The sequence below is a fragment of the Prionailurus viverrinus genome, chromosome B4, assembly GCF_022837055.1.
Source record: "Prionailurus viverrinus isolate Anna chromosome B4, UM_Priviv_1.0, whole genome shotgun sequence".
Taxonomy (NCBI): domain Eukaryota; kingdom Metazoa; phylum Chordata; class Mammalia; order Carnivora; family Felidae; genus Prionailurus; species Prionailurus viverrinus.
This window is the reverse complement of record NC_062567.1, coordinates 17901922-17923778: the sequence shown is the minus strand read 5'-3', so window position 1 is coordinate 17923778 and position 21857 is coordinate 17901922. Positions and strand designations below refer to the sequence as shown.

Below are 21857 nucleotides of genomic sequence, written 5' to 3'. Positions count from 1 at the left end.
TCGGTAAAAACAAACACAAAATTTTAGGTGTCGCTTCTTAGGTAAAACTGAAACCTGCCTCTACGCTTCTCCCGAAAACTATAACGGCTGCAGCAACATAAGCCTTTTTCCCTCTCTGATGACGGCAGCGCTTTCTGGCTTGTGGTTCAGTTGACTTTTCCAACCGTCCTCCAAATGTTTCTCAAAGAGACCTGAAGGGTGAACACTGCAGACTGGAAAACTAGACTGGCCCTGTGTCAATGACTTGCTCTAGCATCACAGGTTTATTAGTGAAACGCATGTGTAAACGCTGCCTCTCTGAGGGCTCCGAAACTAGCACACTAAAATTCCACTGCGAGATGGAGCACAATTGTCGATGTTTCTGACAGGGGTTGCATTTAATCTAGCAGAAAGTTACCTTTGCCAACATCCCGCCCTGCTCCTCGTCCAGCCGACAGGGGCTCTAGGGCCAAAGGCCAGTGGGAGGTTGTGCCTTGTAGGAAAGCTGTTAGAGCCTTTCCAGCGTGGGGCGAGCTCAGGAGAGCACCTTGGGGATGCAGGAGATCCGGGGAGGGTGTTGCATTTTGTTCTCAAGGCTTTTGGCATCAACACAGCCTACAGGCCTGTGAGCGGGCAGCAGACAAGCTTCCCCTCTGCGCTCAGGAGGCCGTCACTGTGACTTCTGCAGTTCCAAAGCTTTTTAAAAAATCTTTTAGGGGCGCCTGGGTGGCGCAGTCGGTTAAGCGTCCGACTTCAGCCAGGTCACGATCTCGCGGTCCGGGAGTTTGAGCCCCGCGTCAGGCTCTGGGCTGATGGCTCGGAGCCTGGAGCCAGTTTCCGATTCTGTGTCTCCCTCTCTCTCTGCCCCTCCCCCGTTCATGCTCTGTCTCTCTCTGTCCCAAAAATAAGTAAACGTTGAAAAAAAAAATTAAAAAAAAAATCTTTTAAATGTTTATTTATTTTTGAGAGAGATACAGACACAGTGCAAGCAGGAAAGGTGCAGAGAGAGAGGGAGACACAGAATCCGAAGCAGACTCCAGGCTCCGAGCTGTCGGCACAGAGCCCGATGCGGGGCTCAAACTCACAAGCCGTGATGAGCTCATGAGCTGAGCTGAAGTGGGACGCTTCACCAACTGGGCCACCCGGGCGCTCCAGCCAAAAATTTTTTGTACACTCAGTATATGTATTTTTCAATTGCCTGGGTTTTTTTGTTGTTGTTGTTTGTTTTTTCCCTTGAGTAAGGAAAGAACTCCACGGACGCCTGGGTGGCTCAGTTGGCTAAGCCCCAGACTTCTGATTTCGGCTCAGGTCATGTTCTCACACTTCATGAGATCAGACCCCGCATCAGGCTCTGCATTGACAGCACAGAGCCTTCTTGGGACTCTCTCTCTCTCCCCCCCTCTCTTTCTGCCCCTCCCCCACTTGCTTTCTTTCTCTTCTAATAAACAACAACAACAACAAAATTCCAGAGTCAATCAAGGGGTATGGGGTGAGGAAGGGAAGGGCTGAGGAACCTGGAATCATATCCATGGCTATGTTTTAGGCAGAAGCGTAAATATTTATCAAATAAATATTTGCTGAATGCTGAATCACTGCATAGACACATGTCTGTATCTCCTAAGCATTTACTGTAGTGATGATTCAACATCTTTTCCTGTGGGGAACCCTCATATATTATCCCATTTGGGGCAGGTTAAAGTGAGCCACACCAAATTAAGCAATTTCTTAATGATAGCAAAAAAGTCAGCTGAAATGGAATTTCAGATCCTTTAATCATGAGTTGCACCAACACACGTCACTTTCAGTATTAAAAATACCACTTATAGGGGTGCCTGGGTGGCTCAGTCGGTTCAGCATCCAACTTCGGCTCAGGTCATGATCTCACAGTTCTTAAGTTCGAGCCCGCATCAGGCTCTGTGCTGACAGCTGAGAGCCTGGAACCTGCTTCGGATTCTGTGTCTCCCTCTCTCTGCCCCTCCCCTGCTCACACTCTGTCTTTCTCTCTCTCTCAAAAATAAACAAACATTAAAAAACTTTTTTTGAATACCACGTCTAGAATCTTCCTTAACAAAAAATGCAGAAAATAGCTGATGAGTGACATACACGTTAAGTGTTAAGTTGCTTCCTATGTTTTTTTTTTAATTTTTTTTTCAACGTTTATTTATTTTTTGGGGGACAGAGAGAGACAGAGCATGAACGGGGGAGGGGCAGAGAGAGAGGGAGACACAGAATCCGAAACAGCCTCCAGGCCCTGAGCCATCAGCCCAGAGCCCGACGCGGGGCTCGAACTCACGGACCGCGAGATCATGACCTGGCTGAAGTCGGACGCTTAACTGACTGCGCCACCCAGGCGCCCCTCTATGTTTTTATATTAAGTGAAAAGGGCAGAGAAGGTGACCAGAATTCTCATTTTTTTACATAGTGCTTGCCGGGGATTATTCTCGTTTCTCAGGAAACAGTTTGAACTACACTCACTACACAGTTGTGTTCTTCAAAAATTCATTTTCAGTGTAATTCTAGCACACATCATATGAGCTACTCACGTTTAGAAAGAAGCAGAAGCTTGTTAAGAAGGACAAGTATGAAGCCAAGGCACAAGTCTAATACCGTTAACAGCTCATTATGTACATTATATTTTCCAAACCAAATCCTGGCATCTGATCTGGAAAATGCATGTGGGAACAATATGGCAAATATTTAAAACCAGAGCAGTTTCAGAGAATTTGGATGATCTTCTGACTGTATTATTAAACGTGAGGAACATATTTTGGGATAACTTGGAAATACATGAACATTCGATTAATATTGACCTTAATTGTACCTTTTCAGTCCTTGTTCTCATTTGCCTACCTCTTACAAACCTAAAATAACTATTAGTAATGACACTTCAACTTCAGAATCTCAAATATTGAAATATTGAATGTTAAACTTCACATAATAGACCCTTCATTTTTCCCACAATAAACTCCAAAAACTATATCTATAAAGGCACTGGAAAACTATACATTGAATAATGTCCATGTGGGCAGACCTACTGGAAAATCAGGCAACATCTTTCCCCTTGATTTAAAAATCTGTATTTTCTCTGATTTGCGGGGCTGCTTTTATTTATTCTGAATTTTCGTCACGGCCGGACACATCGTTATTTGCCTGATTTGAAAGAAAACGAAAAAGAACTCAGAGAATTACAGGTGCCTGGATGGATGGCTTACTTGGTTGAGTGTCCAACTCTTGATTTTGGCTCAGGTCGTGATCTTAGGGTCATGGAGTTGAGTCTGGCATTGGGCTTGTGCTGAGCATGGAGCCTGCTTGAGACTTTTTCTCCCTTTCCCTGTGCTCCTCAGGAAATTATAAGATCTGGAAAAACTTACTGAGCATTTACTGTCCGCCAGGGTCAGTTCTCAGATGCAGAAAAAGAACCAACAGCCAAACCAACATACGGCCGATTGGCTCCTGGCCTCAAGGAACCTCTAAGGAAACACACCAATAAGGAGGTAATTGTAATACAATGTGGCAAGGTTTGGATGGGGCTAGGGAAGCAGCAGGACCTGGAGAACAGCTACTTACCCTCCGTCCCACAGCCAGAAGTGGTTGGACAACATCATCCAGCATGGTGGGTACCTCTCGGCACTGCCTCTCAAGTAGTTTCCATTGAAGCAGAGTGCTTAGGATTTCACAGAATATATAGAACACTTGAAAATGCACTTATGGAAATAAGATCGGTAGTTGTCCTGAGAAGAAGTCTTAAGTCACCTAGCATGCTTCACAGTGATCTGTGTCTGCTCAGTAAGGTTTACTGTCCAGTCTTACGAGTAGGTACAGAAATGGGGAACGCCCGGGTGGCTCAGTCGGTTAAGTGGCCGACTTAGGCTCAGGTCACGATCTCACAGTTCGTGAGTTCGAGCCCAGTGTCGGGCTCTGTGCTCACAGCTCAGAGCCTGGATCCTGCTTCAGATTCTGTGTCTCCCTCTCTCTCTGCCCCAGCCCCACTCATGCTCTGTCTCTCTGTGTCTTAAAAATAAATAAAACATTAAAAAATTTTTTTAAATAAAAAAAAGACTAGTGCTCTCTTCAGCAGCACATATACTAAAATTGGAACGATACAGAGAAGATTAGCATGGCCCCTGCGCAAGGATGACGTGCAAATTCGTGAAGCATTCCATATTTTTTTTAAAAAACAGAACAATCTGAGGGTTGATGGGGGGTGGGAGGCAGGGGAAAGTGGGTGATGGTCATGGAGGAGGGCACCTGTTGGGATGAGCACTGGGTGTTGTATGGAAACCGACTTGACAATAAATTTCATATTAAAAAAAAATAAAATAATTAAAAAAAGAGTAGGTATGGAAATGCAAAGAACAGCCAAGCTTGATAAGGTACAAATTGTAAGCTCACTACACAGTCATTTCGATGGTGAGATGAACTCTGATTGGGAACGAACCACGGTGCGTTTGCTCATTTACACATTCCAAGAGTTTGATGTTGGCCAGGTTACTAACCTCACTGTGCCTCATTTTCCTCATCTATAAAATGGGATAATATTAGTATTGACCATTCAAGGCTGTTGTGAGCATTAAGTGGCATAATTTATGTAAAGTACTTGGAATTTCGCCTGCTACATAGTGCGACTCTCATTGAAGCCAAAATACAAATAGTGTCTGAAGTAGAGATATTAATGAAAGGGGACAGATTCAGTTTAAATAATTTGGTTTGAGAGAAAGGCAGAATTTATATTCTGAAACCTTCCTTTATGCCTAGATTTTATTTATTATTCACGTGAGAATCATTTGTTAAAAATGGAGTCCTTAGCTTTCAGAGATTCATACTGAAATATTTGTGGAGGAAATTATGTGAGAGCTGGGATTAATGTAAAAATAACACAGTGGGTAAGGGCTGGAGAAGGAGGGAGTATAAAAATGAAACATGATTAGTCGTACGTTGATCATCGATGAGGCTGGCAAGAGGCACGTGCAGCTTAGTTAGACGTGTCTTTACTCTTGTGTATGTTCTAACCCATACAAAAAAGTCAAAAAATAATAATGAGGTCGGGATTCATAGCTAGTGTCTGTTCCTATGTATAAATTCTCTGGTGGAGATCGAATGTCCAATTTTTCTTTACAAATCAGGCAAGCATGAATTTATGTCAACCCGGTGCAGAAATCATGTTGCTACGGCAACTCTTCACCGCATTAAATAACTGTAGAGCCAAAATGGCAGCAGGTTTCCTTCAGGAGGTGATCTGAGTATCAGAGAGAGAAACCTACCCCAAAGCCTCCCCCCCAGCCTCCGTCCCCTGCTTACCGTAAGGGACTGAGAGGTGTAGATGCCAACCGAGTTTGGAGCCCAGAAGATTAGGGGATGGGGAGCCTATGGTACAGACTCCTGGAAGAAGTCACCTACATTCAGAGCTCTCTGTGACTGGACTTCCGGTGCAGTCCACACAGCCCCCGGCGGGGGGGAAGGCCCCTGGTTGTCAAGCAGTGAGATCTCCCTAGGAAGACAGACCATCCGCGACCATTCTTTTCTTTTATGACCTTTCCCAACATTTGGGAATGAAAACTGCTCAAGGACAAGAAATGGAGCCCAATCCCCACTTCCTGCACAGGGGACTGTTTCCAGAGAGGCTCACTGTGCGTTTTTAGGATCACAAGTGAGCCACGATGTGGCCAAGGACGTCTGGGCATCAGTAAGTCCATGCCCCTGCCTTCAGAAAGATCTTCTCTAAACATCCCATGTGGGGACTTGAACAGCAACGTGAGGGCAGAGGGACCCCGGCAAGAGGCACGTGGGCACATTCCACAGTGCACAACAGGCTCTCTCGGCTTTGATCACTAGGATTGGCTGTGGTCCCCACTCCTTCACCTGTTTGCCGGGTCATCCTGGGAAAGTCATTCAATCTCTATGTGTTCATTTCCTTGCTAAAGAAAAAAAAAATACATATAAAAACTCGAAAATCCCAAGGTTCTGACAAGAATGAAACAAGATAAAATCTGAGGAATGTACGGGGGATTGCGGAACCTGTGAACTGGGAAGCTGTGGGTTACAAAGTCACTAATGTCATTGCTTTTCCCTGTTTTCCTTCCTCCTTTCCTTTCTTCTTTCCTCTTCCTTCTTCCCCTCCTCCCTCCCTTTCCCTTTCTCTCCCTCCCTCCCAGTTCCCTTCCTTTCTTCTTTTTAAAAAGTCCTACAGGGGCGTCTGGGTGGCTCAGTCAGTTAAGCGTCAGACTTCGGCTCAGGGCATGAGCTCACGGTTTGTGAGTTCCAGCCCCACACTGGGCTCTCTGCTGTCCACGCAGAGCCCTCTTTGGATCTTCTGTCTCCCTCTCTGTCTGCCCCTCCCCTGCTTGCACGTCTCTCTCTCTCTCTCTCTCTCTCTCTCTCTCTCTCTCAAAAATAAATAAACATTAAAAATAAATGTTTAAAAAAATAAAACATTCTACAAACCAGCCTGAGATTTTTTTTTTTTTTTTAGCATGTGCCCTGGACACAGTCCTCTCACATTTCCAGCAATTAGTTTCATTTGAAGCTTCTGGGCATTGTCAGGAAGCAACTAGTCCACTGCACCCGAGCCCTTGGGTTTAACCGTCCAACACATTCCCGGATAGCACCTCGTACCCTAACTCCCAGGGCTGTCTTTCTCCTTTAACCTCCGTTCAGCCAACTGAATTCAGCACTTTCTTATGCACACGGCTGGGAAGTGTCTCTGAAAAATTGCCCACACGGTACGACCTGGAAAGCTAGCTACCTGGAATTTCATCCACTCGATCGAGAAGTTGTCTTTATTATGGGAGTAATGGAATGTTTATTTTGGCTGAGTCAACGTGGAGGGCCGTTTTTTTGTTTTTCGTTGTTTTATGTTTTCCCAACACTTGGTGCTGGCTGCCGGAAGCCCCCAGCATCCTGCTTGGCATCAGGGATTCAAAACATTTTTAAAGTGACAGAACGTCTGTGCTGGTGTGTATTTTAATATAGCTCAGTGGTTTTGAACAGGCTGTTTTTCACGAGGCTGCTTCTGTTCTGTTTTGTTTGGGTTTTTTTTTTTTCTTTTTTATTACAGGTAGAAATGCTGGCAAATGTAAACAGTCCTCATTTAAAGCTTTTTTATTTCTCCTTCTTTCCTTTCCACCCTTGAAAACGGTAATTCCAAAGCCTGCCTTTGGTGTTCAGAATGTGTGGTGCCTGTCCGGTCACTGAATGGTGTGTTAATTACAAAGTGATTGAGCGTGTCTTCATTAGGTTGCCACAGCGGGCTGGCTATGAGAAATGAAGTACATTTCGCCTCGTGAGTTCCCCACGAGGTCGGGTCAAGGCCCCTGGGCAGACAGGGGCTGAGGCCTGAAACGCAGCACTTGTAGCCAGGATCCTGCGTGAGGGAGGGGAATAAAAGCGTAGGCCAAAAGTCTCAGTGGACTCAAAGGGCAATGGGGAGCCACGGTAAGTCCTAGAGCACGACACCATGACGCCCATTAAGAACCATTTGTCTTGCAGTCCCTGGTTAGTCTGGTAGTCTATTAACCATCAGATCAGATCGTAAAGCAATCTACTTGATGGCCAAGCAGTCAAACGACAGATAATGGTCTAGATGGGGTTCAAACCTACTAAATCTAAGATGTGTCAGTATTAGACAAAGGAACCGACACACGGTGAACATACTTAACCCAAAGATTTAAAAATAGCTGTGGAACAGCTTCCTCATTTCTAAGAAAAACATGCCAAGGATTTGTTAAGAAGAGGGTCCCCTGGAATTAAAGAGCTTCATGAAGAAGATCCCTATCTCTTAGCCATATTCGCCATCGTCGTCAAAAACAGGCATTGAAATTCATGCCCCACGTTGCAACATCCTACACGAAGAAACAGGTCAAATCTCCTCGTGAAAGAAAGTTAAACTCCAACTCAGAAAATACCTACGTAGAAGATGCAAGGCCCATCCATCACACATACAGACTATTCATGTACCGTAAATGTAAGCCCTATTCCCAGGTCCACCGGCTCGGGAGTAAAAACAGTGTCCAATCAACAGTCACCGTCTCATATTTCTCGGGACACGGTGTTACTCACTCAGCGGGAGCTCTGGCCCTCCCCTCAGATCCCCAGATTCCTCCCAGACGCTTCCAACACTTGGGGAGGAAGGGATGGTTGGAGAGAGTGGAAGCTGTCTTCCTTGGTTTCCATGTCTGTTGTGCAATGTGCCTTCTCTCCTGCCCAGCTCACAGCAGGCTGTCATGTACGGCGGGGAGTGGGACAAACAGAGCCTGCCTCCGTCCCCATGGGGCTAGCTGAGGCTCCGTGTTAAGTATAAGTAGGCCTCCACCTCCACGGCCACTGGGACTGCCTTTTTGGCTCTCTGTGTTCCACGGAAATTTTAGTGAAGGTGGCGCTTTGTTTTTTTTTTCCTTTCCTATTTACCCTAATTATTATAAACAAGCACTCTGAAGTCAGACGCACTTGGGATTTGGGTCTCAGAGACTCTTCTCTCCAGCTTGGTGGCCTAGGACAAGTCACCGAGTCTCCGTTTTTCCAGCTGCGAAATGGGAATGATCACAATGGCACCTCTGTAATCGGGGTGTCCTCAAGACTGAACTAACTGATTTCAGGTAAAAGGCTAATCCTGGTCCTTGATCTTGGTCAGGCACTCAGTGAACGGGTTACCTGTTTCCATCAATGTTTCTGTAGTCGTCACGGTTGCTACGTTGCCTACAGTCCCCTTCGTACCGGCATTTGGCCGTGAGTCCGTGGAGACAAGGCAAGGGAACGGTGTGCGTGATCCACACAAAGCTATTGCAAGAAAACCTGGCCCCGTAAAGAACCTAACGCGATGTCTGGCACATGGCACCTCTTCAATAGTGTGGCGCTCCCCTGTTGAAAGAGTCCTTCCCATCTTGAAACGCATGTCTGTCACCTGCGGTCTGAAGGGCGCACTTCATTATATCCTGTTCTTGGGTGTTTCTTGTGCTCATTTTGATCTGAAACAGTATATCTCTTAGTGTTGTTCTTGTAGTTAACCTTTGCGTGCCCGGGCGCACCTAGCTTGTTTCCCTTTCCACCTGTTGGAAAACTCCTCCCACTCCTGGACACAGACCCGCTCAGCAGCTCCGCACCGTGAGAGCCCCTACCTTTCTGCTCCGTCACCGTCATAGGAAACTCGAGGAGTCCTCAGCCCCCCCAGCACGGACATCAGCTGCTCCCGCCTCTCCTCCCCAGATTTTGTTCTGCTCAACAAGCCTCGAGAGTCTTCATGGCAGTGAAGGAGTGCTTAGACTATGTTAAATAAACTCTACACCCAACATGGGGCTCGAACTCACAACCCCGAGATCAAGAGTCACATGCTGTACTGACTGAGCCAGGCAGGCGCCCCTAGACTATTTTAAACATTTCATAAAATCTAACAATAGTCATGGGCGGGCCTGCTGTAAAAGTCCCCGTGTCTGATTAAATTGCCATGACCCAGATGGGGCGCCTGGGTGGCTCAGTTGGTTAAGCGCCTGGCTCAGGTCATGATCTCACAGTTGGTGAGTTGGAGCCCCGCATCCCCCTCTCTTTCTGCCCCTCCCTCTCTCTCTGCCCCTCCCCTGCTCTCTCTCTCTTATAAATAGATAAAGTCATGACCTGTGGCATTAGGTAAGAAGTACGTCAGCAGTGTGGGCCATACTGCTGATCAGATGCTCTGAACTTAAAAAGTGGACAACCAATAAATGACACGTCTCTTTTCCATCGTGCAAGGCAATAGAAAGAGTTCTTGGTGGTAAAAGGCTGGACGCCTCTGCCTTAGTCAATTCCATTTTACCAATAACACACTTGCATGAAAATGAAACCGAAGGGGGCAAAACAGATTATACAAGACTGTAAGGATATTATGAGCCTTTAAGGGCCAGTGCCTGGTTTCCCTGAAACCCAAAAGTCTGGCTCCTTTTAGGCGAGAGGCACCCAGGCAGCCATGCTTCACTTCATGAGGGCAACGCACTGGTGCTTTTCAAGAGAACCATACCCTAAAACCCTTTGTAGTTTTTTGACCACCCAGCAGGTAAAGGGAAGAGACACCTGGAGGAATATTCCGGCGCTTTTCCATTGCTCTTCCACCCTAGATCCACTCCTGCCTCACTCTTTGCTGTCAGCAGACCCCCTGTGATTGGCCACTTATGGCGAATGAGTAGAAATCCTCTCCTGTCCCAGAGCCCTGTGGGTATGGGGGAGGGGGGGAGGGGCGGAGGGGGGAGGGGCGGAGGGGGGAGGGGCGGAGGGGGAGAGGGGAGGACTAGACTCCTCATCCCTCCCTAAACCAAACAGTCAGGCACAGAATGAACTATTGTGACCAACTTGTAAAAGAACTTTCATTATACCTTTATATTTTTCCTGTGATGACTCTGGCCACACGGCTTAATGGGGCTTCCCAATCCATGCCACTCTGAACCCGCAGGAGAGAGGCGGAGCCTGGAGAGACCTTTTCACGGTTTGGGCGGGGCCTCATTAACTCTCATTCTTAAAGTTTATTGTTCTCTGAATCGATCATCTTAATACATAAAGCATATGGAGGGAAGAATCTCTCCTAAAAAAGGAGCTCGCTCATCCTTGAAAGTTTTTTTTTTTTAAGTGCCTGCTTGGGGAAAATGCTGCGGTCGCGTTAACAGACAACACCATTTTAATTATGAATCTAATATATTTGTATCACAAAACCTGGCATTTTCAACGATAAAGCACCGTGATTACACGAAGCATTTTCAGAAGTAATAAACCTCTGCTGAATATGCTCAGGAACCACATTAAGATTCAATTTCGGCTCTCATTAGTAATATCAACTAATATGGGTGGGCTGATTATTTTAAAATGTATTAAATGCAAATTGATTTTGTATTGTCAGAAATAATACCGAGGGACGTTCTGTAGTCACTTTCGTGCATCCTACCCCAGCCTCTGACCAGTAGGTTTCTTTCTTTCTTTTTTTTTTTTTAACGTTTATTTATTTTTGAGACAGAGAGAGACAGAGCGAGACAGAGCATGAACGGGGGAGGGGCAGAGAGAGAGGGAGACACAGAATCTGAATCTCACGGACCGCGAGATCATGACCTGAGCCGAAGTCGGACGCTTAACCGACTGAGCCACCCAGGCGCCCCTGACCGGTAGGTTTCTAATCATGGAAGATTTGAACAGCATTTTCATTTTTGTTATGTTATCCTGACTTCCTGAAAGCCACTTGCCCTGCTTTGCTTACCACCAACCTTGGCTCCAAGATGGGCCAGGGTCCAGTTTGGGGATAAACACAGAGCACCAAGCCCAGGGCGGATCTTGGGGAGACCAGGGCAGCATCCCAAGTACAGGCTCATGAGGGAGCTGCGTTGTTTCCAGGTTTTTCCTCTTCCGGGACCACTGGCTCTGATACTACCGGGGCCGGGACCACGCCCTCAGTCACAAACATTAGCTTGTCATGCAAGAGGTCACATGTTTTCAAATACGACTTTACTCCACTTTTGGCCGGATCATGAGGCACCGATTGCAAGGTTCCCTGGAACCTGCAGCAAGGGATCTGGGTACCCATAACTCCTTGGTTTGCTCATGAAATACATTTCAGGGCATGTTTAGTAAACGTGCTAAGATAATCATATGCTTCCTAGGACATTTCATCTTCTGCCCTAGATGAACATGAAAAAAAAAAAAGGAAGCACATGGAAAATTATAGCAGAATGCAAGGCCTTCACTGATTAGCTATATTGTGCAGAAAACACTTGTCAGGGAGAACTTGGGGGGGGGGCACTGGTGTGGAGAACAGAGAAGCATTTTCTGGGCGAAAGAGCAGAACATGCAAAGGCCTGGAGGCAGGATGTATTGGAGAGCAGGCTGGTCTGACAATAGCAAACCACTGTGGAGGTGGGAGGGAGGCTGTGCCTAGCTGGGAATTGCCTTAAATTTCAGGCTTTTGTCTAAGGACGGGAGTGGGGATTATCTCCAGGAACACATTTTATACATAGGTTGTTTTGTTTAAAACAAAACAGAACAAAACAGAAAACCCCATAGATGTGGTTGGGTCTCCATACCCTGTGTTATAGCCTCTTTCTCACTTAGCTATATCTCATACACATGCTCAATGTTTTCCATTAGAGCCATTTTAAAATGCAAGATGGCCATTCAACCATTCCCTTGTAATTACATGTTTAGATTTTCTTCAACATTTTTTATCACTATAAATTGGCGTAGTGCTGAGTAACTTGCCCATAAAGCTTTTCATCCTATTTAAAAGTGATTCTGAGGGCATCTGGGTGGCTCAGGTGGTTAAACGTCCGGCTTCGGCTCAGGTCATGATCTCACGGTTCGTGGGTTCGAGCCCCGCGACGGGCTCTGGGCTGACCGCTCAGAGCCTGGAGGCTGCATGGATTCTGTGTTTCCCCCCTCTCTATGCCCCTCTCCTGCTTGTGCTCTCTCTCTCTCTCTCAAAAATAAATAAACATTAAAAAAATTTTTTTAAGTAATTCTGTATCAGAATATGTTCCTAGACATCATACCAGCAATATGGGGCACTATTAATTTCCTTGCTAATGTGCCTATTTATGTGACGAGTGGAAAATCACCATCTTCTAATTTCAATTTACATTCCTTAGATGACTAGGAAGACTTAATAGGTCTCCGTATTTTCCAACAAGTATTCTTAGAATGTTAGGTAAAGTCATAAAGTAATTTAGTGAGTAGATAAAGAGAACATCAGTTTGGTACCTCACCTCCCAGTATATCTATGGAATGCACAGACCAGCAAAACAACTTTAGACTAGGCTGAAGTTCTCTTTAAAGCTATATTATTGTTTTAAAAGCAATGTGCTTTTTTTTTTTTTTATTGTTTGTTTATTTTTGAGACAGAGAGAGAGACAGAGCATGAATGGGGGTGGGGCAGAGAGAGAGGGAGACACAGAATCCGAGGCAGGCTCCAGGCTCTGAGCCATCAGCCCGGAGCCTGACGCGGGGCTCGAACTCACGAACCGTGAGATCGTGACCTGAGCGGAAGTCGGACGCTCAACCGACTGAGCCACCCAGGCGCCCCAAAAGCAATGTTCTTTTTAAAGGCTGAAGTATTCTTTGGAAGAAAGGTAGTAGGACAAGCTATTAAATTATATCTAGAGGCATGTACAGATAGTGAAATCCAGTATCCACAAGGCTTAGATACCAGAGAAATCTGTTTATGTGGTTTAGGCACAAATCTATGCCTAAACCACTGTCCGAGCCTCTAAGAACTCGCCGTTTCTGTGAACAGAAACATCTTCTATTTATTGGCCTCTGGACAAGTCTGAAAAGATCTCATTGGAGGGGGGCGCTCTGGGAAACTCCAGTGGTTATATTTATTTATTATCATCATGACTATTTTATTACCATTGTGACCATTTTTTTAAAATTGAGATATAATCGACATATAAACCAACGGTTTTATTTATTTTTTTTTTCAACGTTTTTTTTATTTTTGGGACAGAGAGAGACAGAGCATGAACGGGGGAGGGGCAGAGAGAGAGGGAGACACAGAATCGGAAACAGGCTCCAGGCTCCGAGCCATCAGCCCAGAGCCCGACGCGGGGCTCGAACTCACGGGCCGCGAGATCGTGACCTGGCTGAAGTCGGACGCTTAACCGACTGCGCCACCCGGGCGCCCCTAAACCAACGGTTTTAAAGTAGTGGCTTCATCGAGCCACCCCACGCAGGAAAGCCGCGTTTTCCAGCCCGTGAGGACAAACTCCCAAATCAATTTACAACTGTATTCACGAAAAGCTCAGAGCAAGATAGCTGGCGGAAGTCACTTCAAAGCTCCAGTTCTAAGGGGATTTCTCCCCCTCCGGCTGCCTCCCGGACAGGACCCTTCTCTTAAAAGATTTGTTTGAAGTGTATGTCAGATCGGACCGGGTCTCCGCGAAATAATTACCACCGCTGAGCCCAAGGAGGGCCTCGGATGCCACAGATGCCTGAGGTCCGGCCATCACGGGAAGGCCTGTGGGCCGAGAGAGTTTCGGGCGGTGAGTGGGTCCATCCTCTTCCTCCTGGGGTTGTTTCCCACCGGTAAGCCGACACCCCCCAGAGGCCAGCCCTGGAGCCCTGGAGCCCTGGAGCCCGGGCACCGGAAGCCCCAGTAGACCAGGGCAGAGCTGGGCCCTGATGGCACAAGGTCTAAAACCCTGGGCATGGCCTCTCGACGGGGGGACTCGGTGACAGCACTGAGTCGTGGACACGGAAAGCTTTTGGAGTCCACAAACTGCCACCGCACGATGTAGCCCTCGGCCCTGACATTAGCCCGGGCCGTGAAGAAATGCTTGTGCAGAAATCTCAGCGGGCTGTCGCCCCGTGCTGCCCGCTCCTTTCAGGTGGCGCGGGGCGGGGACTGGAGTCCCCGCCACCCACGTGTGCGCCCTGCAGTCAACGCCCAGCGTCCATTTAACACTTTAGGAAAGCCAGTCGTTCAAAACTGGTTTTAGAAAGGGCCGTGAGAACTCTGTATGAGCCTCCAAACGCCAACCCTGAAGGTAATGACTCCTCTAGGCCCAGCCGGCGTAAAGCCACTGGGGGGTAAGGTTTAGTTAGCCTCTTGGCCATGTTAGTTTGTTCTTACCTTGGAGCCTCCGACGTGCGTTCTGGGCCACCTCCGTGTGCATCCGACGACTGAAGGGGCAAGAGAATTTTTGCCAAAGCCCTCCACATGGAAAGCCAGCGTGACTAGACCCTCCTTGACTCAATTACTGTCTTCGGTATAGCCAACAAGTGGGGCATGAGCTGAGGACCTGAGGAGGTATGAAAAGTCGCTCGAATGTACTTTCTGCCTCGGGACGTAGGGACTGTTCATTTAGGGGACTTGTTCTCTTCCATACACCTGAAACTGGACACCGCTCTGGGGAGGGAGGAGCGTGGAGAGCTGGGGCAACACAAAGAAAAGGATAATTAATCAGGTCGTTCCTTGGCCCACAGCCATAGGTTCCTTGGCAACATGGATCTTTCAGCTGTCAGCAATCAGACTACAGGCAACTTTCAATTATCAACGCTATGGGAGGGGGCAGTGATGTGGATAATCCAAAACAGCAGATAATCCCTCCAAATCATTTAATTTATCTTTTGAATGGTTTTCACATGTACACATATGCAAACACACGCGATTCTTTCCTTGCTCATTATGTTCTGCGTAGGCCAAAAATAAAATTGATGTGCTTTCCCTGGGCATACACCAACTGATAAGAAGGTTGACTGAAGGAAGCTAGTCCTCGGATTAAACGTTTTCTGTGGATCATCCACTCAGGGATAATCAAGGGTTTAATATAGTGATTTCATAGACTCATAGCACTGGAAGGAACCAGGAAATCATCCAATTCGAGCCCTTTGCTTTGCAGAGGAAAAAACCAAGTCCTGACGCATTTGCCTGAAACCCTGGGGCTAGCTGGATGCCCATGGGTTGTCATTATTCTCTTCACAAGACTGTTCCTTTAACCAGTTTGTTGCACAACTGGGGACTATGGAGGAAGTGATAGGAACTGCTCGCGGCTCGCATAGTGTGATGCTACGGTGCCAGGCCCAGACCGGAGGCCCCCAACCCTGGCAGCTCGTTAGCATTGCCCAAGGAATATTCAAAAAAATTTCTGACCCAGCAAACTGGACCCTGGAATTGGGGTTAGGGGTGGGGTGGGGCACAGTGCAGGTGAAACCCAGGCATCAGAGTTTTAAAAGCTCTCCCGGTGAATCCAGAGTGTAATCGAGGTTGAGACTCACTGCCCAGAGCCAGGATCCTGACTCCCTCCCTTACCAGCTACATGACCTCAGACAAACCTTCTCACCAGTCTGTGTCTCGGTTGTCTCCCCTGTTAAATGAGACAATGAGGATGAGAGTTGAATAGTGACCTGAGTTGTTGGCAGGATTAGATAGTTCCATACATGGAAAATACCTACAGCAGTTGTGTTATGGCTGAATGTATCCCCTCAAAGTTCCCATGTTGAAATCTTACCCTCCAATATGAGAGTATTCGGAGGTGGGGCTCTGGGGAGATAATTAAGTCATGAGGGTGAGCCCTGATGAATGGGATTAGTGCCATTATTAAAAGACATAAGAGGGGCGCCTGGGTGGCTCGGTCGGTTAAGCGTCCGACTTCGGCTCAGGTCATGATCTCGCGGTTCGTGAGTTCAAGCCCCGTGTCGGGCTCTGGGCTGATGGCTCAGAGCCTGGAGCCTGTTTCCGATTCTGTGTCTCCCTCTCTCTCTGACCCTCCCCCGTTCATGCTCTGTCTCTCTCTCTCTCTCAAAAATAAATAAAGGTTAAAAAAAAAGAATTAAAAAAAAAAGAGAGAGAGCTTGTTGTCTCTCTCTGCTCTTTGTCACGTGAGAATACGAGGCAAAGTCAGCCATCTGCACACCGGGAAGGGACCTCACCAGATACCAGATCTGTCAGCACCTGGGTCTGGACTTCCCAGACTCCAGAACCATGAGAAATGTTAGCTATTTAAGCCAGCTGGTCTACGGTGTTCTGCGAGAGCAGCCCGAATTGACTAAAACAGGTGCCTAGGACATGAGAAACATCATGTAAATGTTAGTCGTTATTATGATTGTGGTGGTGGTTATTATCCCTACTGGTACTATTTCTGAGCCCCTCAAGAAGGAACATACTGTGGCTACTTCTGGAAACCCTGAGCTAAAAGGAAACCCCTTTTGAAAAGTTGACTTGGAATCTTGAAATCGAAGTTGGTTTCTCTAGTACCCAACCTATCCCAGGAGGGGAATGTAAGTCACGGAAGAGAGAAATCAGCTTCTGGAAACAGATTTCCAGTTGAACTTGGTGGGAGAGGAAGAGCATTTAAACGGCTGGATTTCAGTGCTGTCTCTGTTTTTGAGTTACTGCCGAATTTTGGCCATTTTCACTTCACACTTAGCATATTGATTTTAATCACACAACGGTCTATGGTCAGAGTCTGAATTTAGAGCATTGCTGAGTCTGTTGCCTTAAAGTCACAGCTCCCTTTGAGCACCTGTGATGCACCTTGCACTGGTAGAAATGTCAAAATGAGTGTTTGCTTCCCAAGACCTACAGTGTCAGGGAACAGTCTGCGTATCTGTTTACTTGTGGTTTTAAGAAGTTGTGTATTAAAAAATAATAACAATAAATAAATTTTAAAAAGTTGTGTATTATCATTTCACTCTGATGCCAGGAATTTTTCGATTTCCCATTTTATTAGCAAACTGACAGATTAGAAATTATCAGTTCTCTGCCATCTGTTCCCGAGCAGAGTGGTAATAAGTTTCATTCTAAGGAAGTAAAACTCTAAAAGCAGTTTCAGGCTGATGAAACTCACATGCTTCTCACTAAATGCTTCTTACAAAAATGCTAGCAAGTACGTTCCTTTCTAAACCGAAAACTACTGTTCTGTACAAGATTTTTGAGACAAATCATTTCTAATAACACAGAAAAACATCGTGATAGTTGTATATTATAAGTGCTACAAGATTTCAGAATTTAGTTCACTTCCCCTGGCAAAGAAGCAATGTCAGACTTAATTCGTGATGGTAAAGACTTTTCTTTAAAGAGAAGTGTCACTCGTTGCCCATTGTTTTGGTAAATTGCATTCATCTGTAACATACATACAGAAGAGTAGACCTGTCATAAGTGCACAGCTTGATGAATTTTCAAAGTGTACAAACCCGTGTAATGAACAGCTTTCTCAAGAAGCAGAAGGTGACCAACACCCCGGGGCCCACCATGCCCGATATTGCCCCACATAATTATAATCCTGATTTCTTTAATTAATTAATTATTACTATTATTATTTTAGGTTTATTTGAGAAAGACAGAGACAGCAGGAGTGGGAGAGGGGCAGAGAGACAGGGAGACAGAGAATCCCAAGCTAGCTTTCCACTGTCAGCACAGAGCCCGTCACGGGGCTTTAACTCATGAAACTGTGAGATCATGACCTGAGCCGAAACCAAGAGTCAGACGCTTAACTGCCTGGACCACCCAGGCACTCCTACAATCCTGATTTCTAACACCATAGACTAGTTCAGCTTTAGAAAATGTTCTTCTTCTTTTTTTTTTTTTTTAGTTTATTTGCGAAAGAGAGAGCGTGGGGGGGGGGGGGAGAAGAGAGAGAGGGGGGAGAGAGAGAGAGAGAGAGAGAGAGAGAGAGAAACCCAAGTAGGCTTTGTGCTGTCAGCGTGGAGCCCAATGTAGGGCTTGAACTCACGAACCATGAGATCATGACCTGAGCTAAACCCAGAGGTCAGACAACTCAGCGGACTGAGCCACCCAGGCGCCCCAATGTTCTTCTATTTTAATATAAACAGCAACTTTTCTGGAAATGGAATCATACCGTGTGGATTCTCTTGTGCCTGGCCTCTTTTGCCCAACAGGTGACAAACACACAGCCGCAGTTTCTTGCTGTGGCTGTCGAGTGTCCCCTTGCAGGAAGATGCCACAACTTTCTTATCCATTCTGCTGGAGGTAGACATTTTGATCGCTTCCAGTTTGAGGCTAATCGATTAGCGCAGGTCGGAGGATTCTAGTACACGTCTATACCCTTCTGTCGGCAATATGCCCAGGAGTCAGATTGCCGAGCCTCGGAGTATAGGGCTTATATGTGTTTAGTCCTAGCAGGTGTTCCCAGTTTTCCAAAGTGGTCTCACTACTTTATACTCCTGCCGGCAGAGTAGGATCATTCCAGCGGTTCCACATCCTCACCGACCCTTGGTATCATATGCCTTTCTCATTTTAGCCATTCTCCCGCTGAATGTCTTTTTTTTTTTTAATTTTTTTTTTCAACGTTTATTTATTTTTGGGACAGAGAGAGACAGAGCATGAACGGGGGAGGGGCAGAGAGAGAGGGAGACACAGAATCGGAAACAGGCTCCAGGCTCCGAGCCATCAGCCCAGAGCCCGACGCGGGGCTCGAACTCCCGGACCGCGAGATCGTGACCTGGCTGAAGTCGGACGCTTAACCGACTGCGCCACCCAGGCGCCCCTCCCGCTGAATGTCTTGATAAAAGAAAAAAAGGAAGGATTTTATGAATGATGCTTTGGGGAAAAGCTGAGCCTGTCCTCACACCGGGCCAGGTCCGTCAGCCTGCAGCAGAATCGAGAAGGGCCTCGAACGGCATAATCGCAGCAGCAGGACCGCACGTTCCTGGCTGAGCTCCTTAGGCAACAGGAAAGAGAGAAGATTGCGAACAGGGCCCTGGTTCTCACTCAGGATGCCCCCTGGACGTCACACACCCTGAGCCGTGGAACAGTTCACAAATATTTGCCTAGCTGCTCCCATGTTAGAGCCTTGTCAGGAACCCAGGACGTGCCCTCACGCAGTTTACGGTAGGTCACGTTGATGCCTTGGAAGGATGTCTCTGGCGGCCGGCCGCGCTGGGCACGGCAGACCGGATCGGGGAGGAACTGAAACAGGGAGGTGGCACACGTCTAGGTATAGAGGAACACGTGCTAGAAACAGTGAGGCAAAATTTCCAATGGTTTCACCTACTCACTTTCCACCTCCCTAGAAGCGAGTTTCCTTTCTTTGAAAATTCAGACTCTCGCCTTAAAGTGAATTCACTTTCTTGGCTTTCTACTTAGAATCCTAAATACTCGGGGCGCCTGGGTGGCGCAGTCGGTGAAGCGTCCGACTTCAGCCAGGTCACGATCTCGCGGTCCGGGAGTTCGAGCCCCGCGTCGGGCTCTGGGCTGATGGCTCGGAGCCTGGAGCCTGTTTCCGATTCTGTGTCTCCCTCTCTCTCTGCCCCTCCCCCGTTCATGCTCTGTCTCTCTCTGTCCCAAAAATAAATAAACGTTGAAAAAAAAAATTTAGAATGCTAAATACTGAGCTTCTCCTTAAAGGCTTCTTTGGGGGTGTTGGGCCAGGCCTACATTCGGGGCTGTGCCTTCATGGTTTCCTCTACACCTTTCTAGGGTATGGCTCTTCGGAAATGCTTAACGCTCCCCGACTTTTGCCACAGGAACTCATTAAACACAAATCTACTTCCCTGATACTACTTACCGGCCATCCTTCCCTGGTGTAAAAACCTATGAGAACACGCCTGGGATTTGGAGTTCAGCAGACTAATTTCTGACACTTCCGTCTGCAAAATCACAGCTCTCTGTGCCTCAGGTGCTCCATTTGGTTGTCTGAGGATGAAACTAGCTAAGTTGTGTAAAATATTTAGTAACGCCCCTGGCTGACATTGGGCATACGGTAAAGAGCAGATAATATTATTAGCTATTCTTTAACATCTCACCAACAGGATATATACAGAGAGACAGAGACAGAGACAGAGATGGAGAGATGGGGTAGAGAGGGGAGATTCATCATAACTGACTGGCTCACACAGTTAGGTAGGTTGAAAAGTCCTAAGACCCACAGCCCACAAGCTGGGCACCTGGGAGGGCCAATGGTGTAGTTCCAGCCTGATTCCAAGTCTGAAGGCAGGGGAAAACCAATATCCCAGCTCAAAGAGAGTCCATCAGAGAGAATTCTTTCTTCCCCTGCCCTTTTGTTCTATGCAGGCCTTCACTGGCCTGCATGAGGACCACTCATGCTGGGAAAGGCCATTTGCTTTACTCAGTCAATAGTTTCAAGTGCTAATCTCATCTAGAAACACCCTCACAGACACACCCAAAATAATGTTTAACCACATATCTGGCCCAGTCGAGTCGACACATGAAATTAACCATCATATGTGTCAAATCAGAAGGCAGTTTGAATCAGGTGCCTCATTTCTTTTTTTTTTTTTTTTAATTTTTTTTTTTCAACGTTTATTTATTTTTGGGACAGAGAGAGACAGAGCATGAACGGGGGAAGGGCAGAGAGAGAGGGAGACACAGAATCGGAAACAGGCTCCAGGCTCTGAGCCATCAGCCCAGAGCCCGACGCGGGGCTCGAACTCACGGACCGCGAGATCGTGACCTGGCTGAAGTCGGACGCTTAACCGACTGCGCCACCCAGGCGCCCCTGGGTGCCTCATTTCTGATGAGGCTGCTCTGACACCGTGGAGAAGGCCACCTCAGGGAAATACTCCGTTACGGCCACAGGAGGTCAGGCAGACAGCCGTGCGCCAGGGAAGGGAGTCCAAAGGAGTGGTCTGGTTGCATTTTTATCTTGGAAAATTCTGTCTTCCAGAAGCTCGGGTGTTGCGACTTACTCTCAGTATTCTAGGAATTTTCTTCCATGGCTCGTTAATGTCTCCACTTGTTCTGAAGCAAGACTGCGTAGTGAAGCCCAAACTGCATCCACCTTTCTGGTTGGCTTGTCATTTCCCAAATTTAAATCACTTTTTCTCAAGCTTGACCCTGCTCTTTGGCATCATTCCTTTTCCCACTCTCCCTGTGTACTTGTTTTTTAAGTTTATCTATTTAATTTGAGAGAGAGAGAGAGAGAGAGGCAGAGAGAGAGGGAGAAAGAGAATCCCAAAGCAGGCTCCATGCCTTCAGCACAGAGCTGGACTCGGGCCTCGACCTCACAGACTGTGAGATCACCGCCTGAGCCACAATCAAGAGTAGGACACTTAACCAACTAAGCCACCCCAGGTGCCCCTTCTTTGTGTAGTTTTAAGCCTTCAGCTGTGTTCGCAAACATTTTTCTTAAGTGGTTATTGGATAAGCATACATAATCAGTTCCAAGGGTAAGCATGGAAAATGTGGGCCAAGCACTTTCGGTTCCTGGCCTAAGGAGGTTACGACTCTATGACTCTGACACTGGGATGACTTGTTGAGATTATCTAACAAATATTTATTAAACATCCACTAGGATCAAGAAGCCATGAAGGCCCCAAAGACTAATGAAAGACTGTTCTTGAGGGGCTCACAACCTTGAGGAGAAAATAATTAAACAGGTCACAAGGGAAAAGAATATAAACCAGGGTTACCAATACTCATCTCCCTGCTGCACTGCTTATAAGCTCAGTGACCTTGGACGAGT

At 46.9% G+C, this 21857-nt stretch overlaps 1 non-coding gene across 1 annotated transcript; it reads left to right on the top strand.

Moving 5' to 3' along the window:
* Positions 1 to 4041: 4041 nt before the first annotated feature.
* LOC125171362 (U6 spliceosomal RNA) lies at positions 4042 to 4148 on the top strand. The gene has a single exon (XR_007154281.1). It is a non-coding gene; the product is annotated as a U6 spliceosomal RNA (small nuclear RNA).
* The last annotated feature ends 17709 nt before the right edge of the window (positions 4149 to 21857 follow it).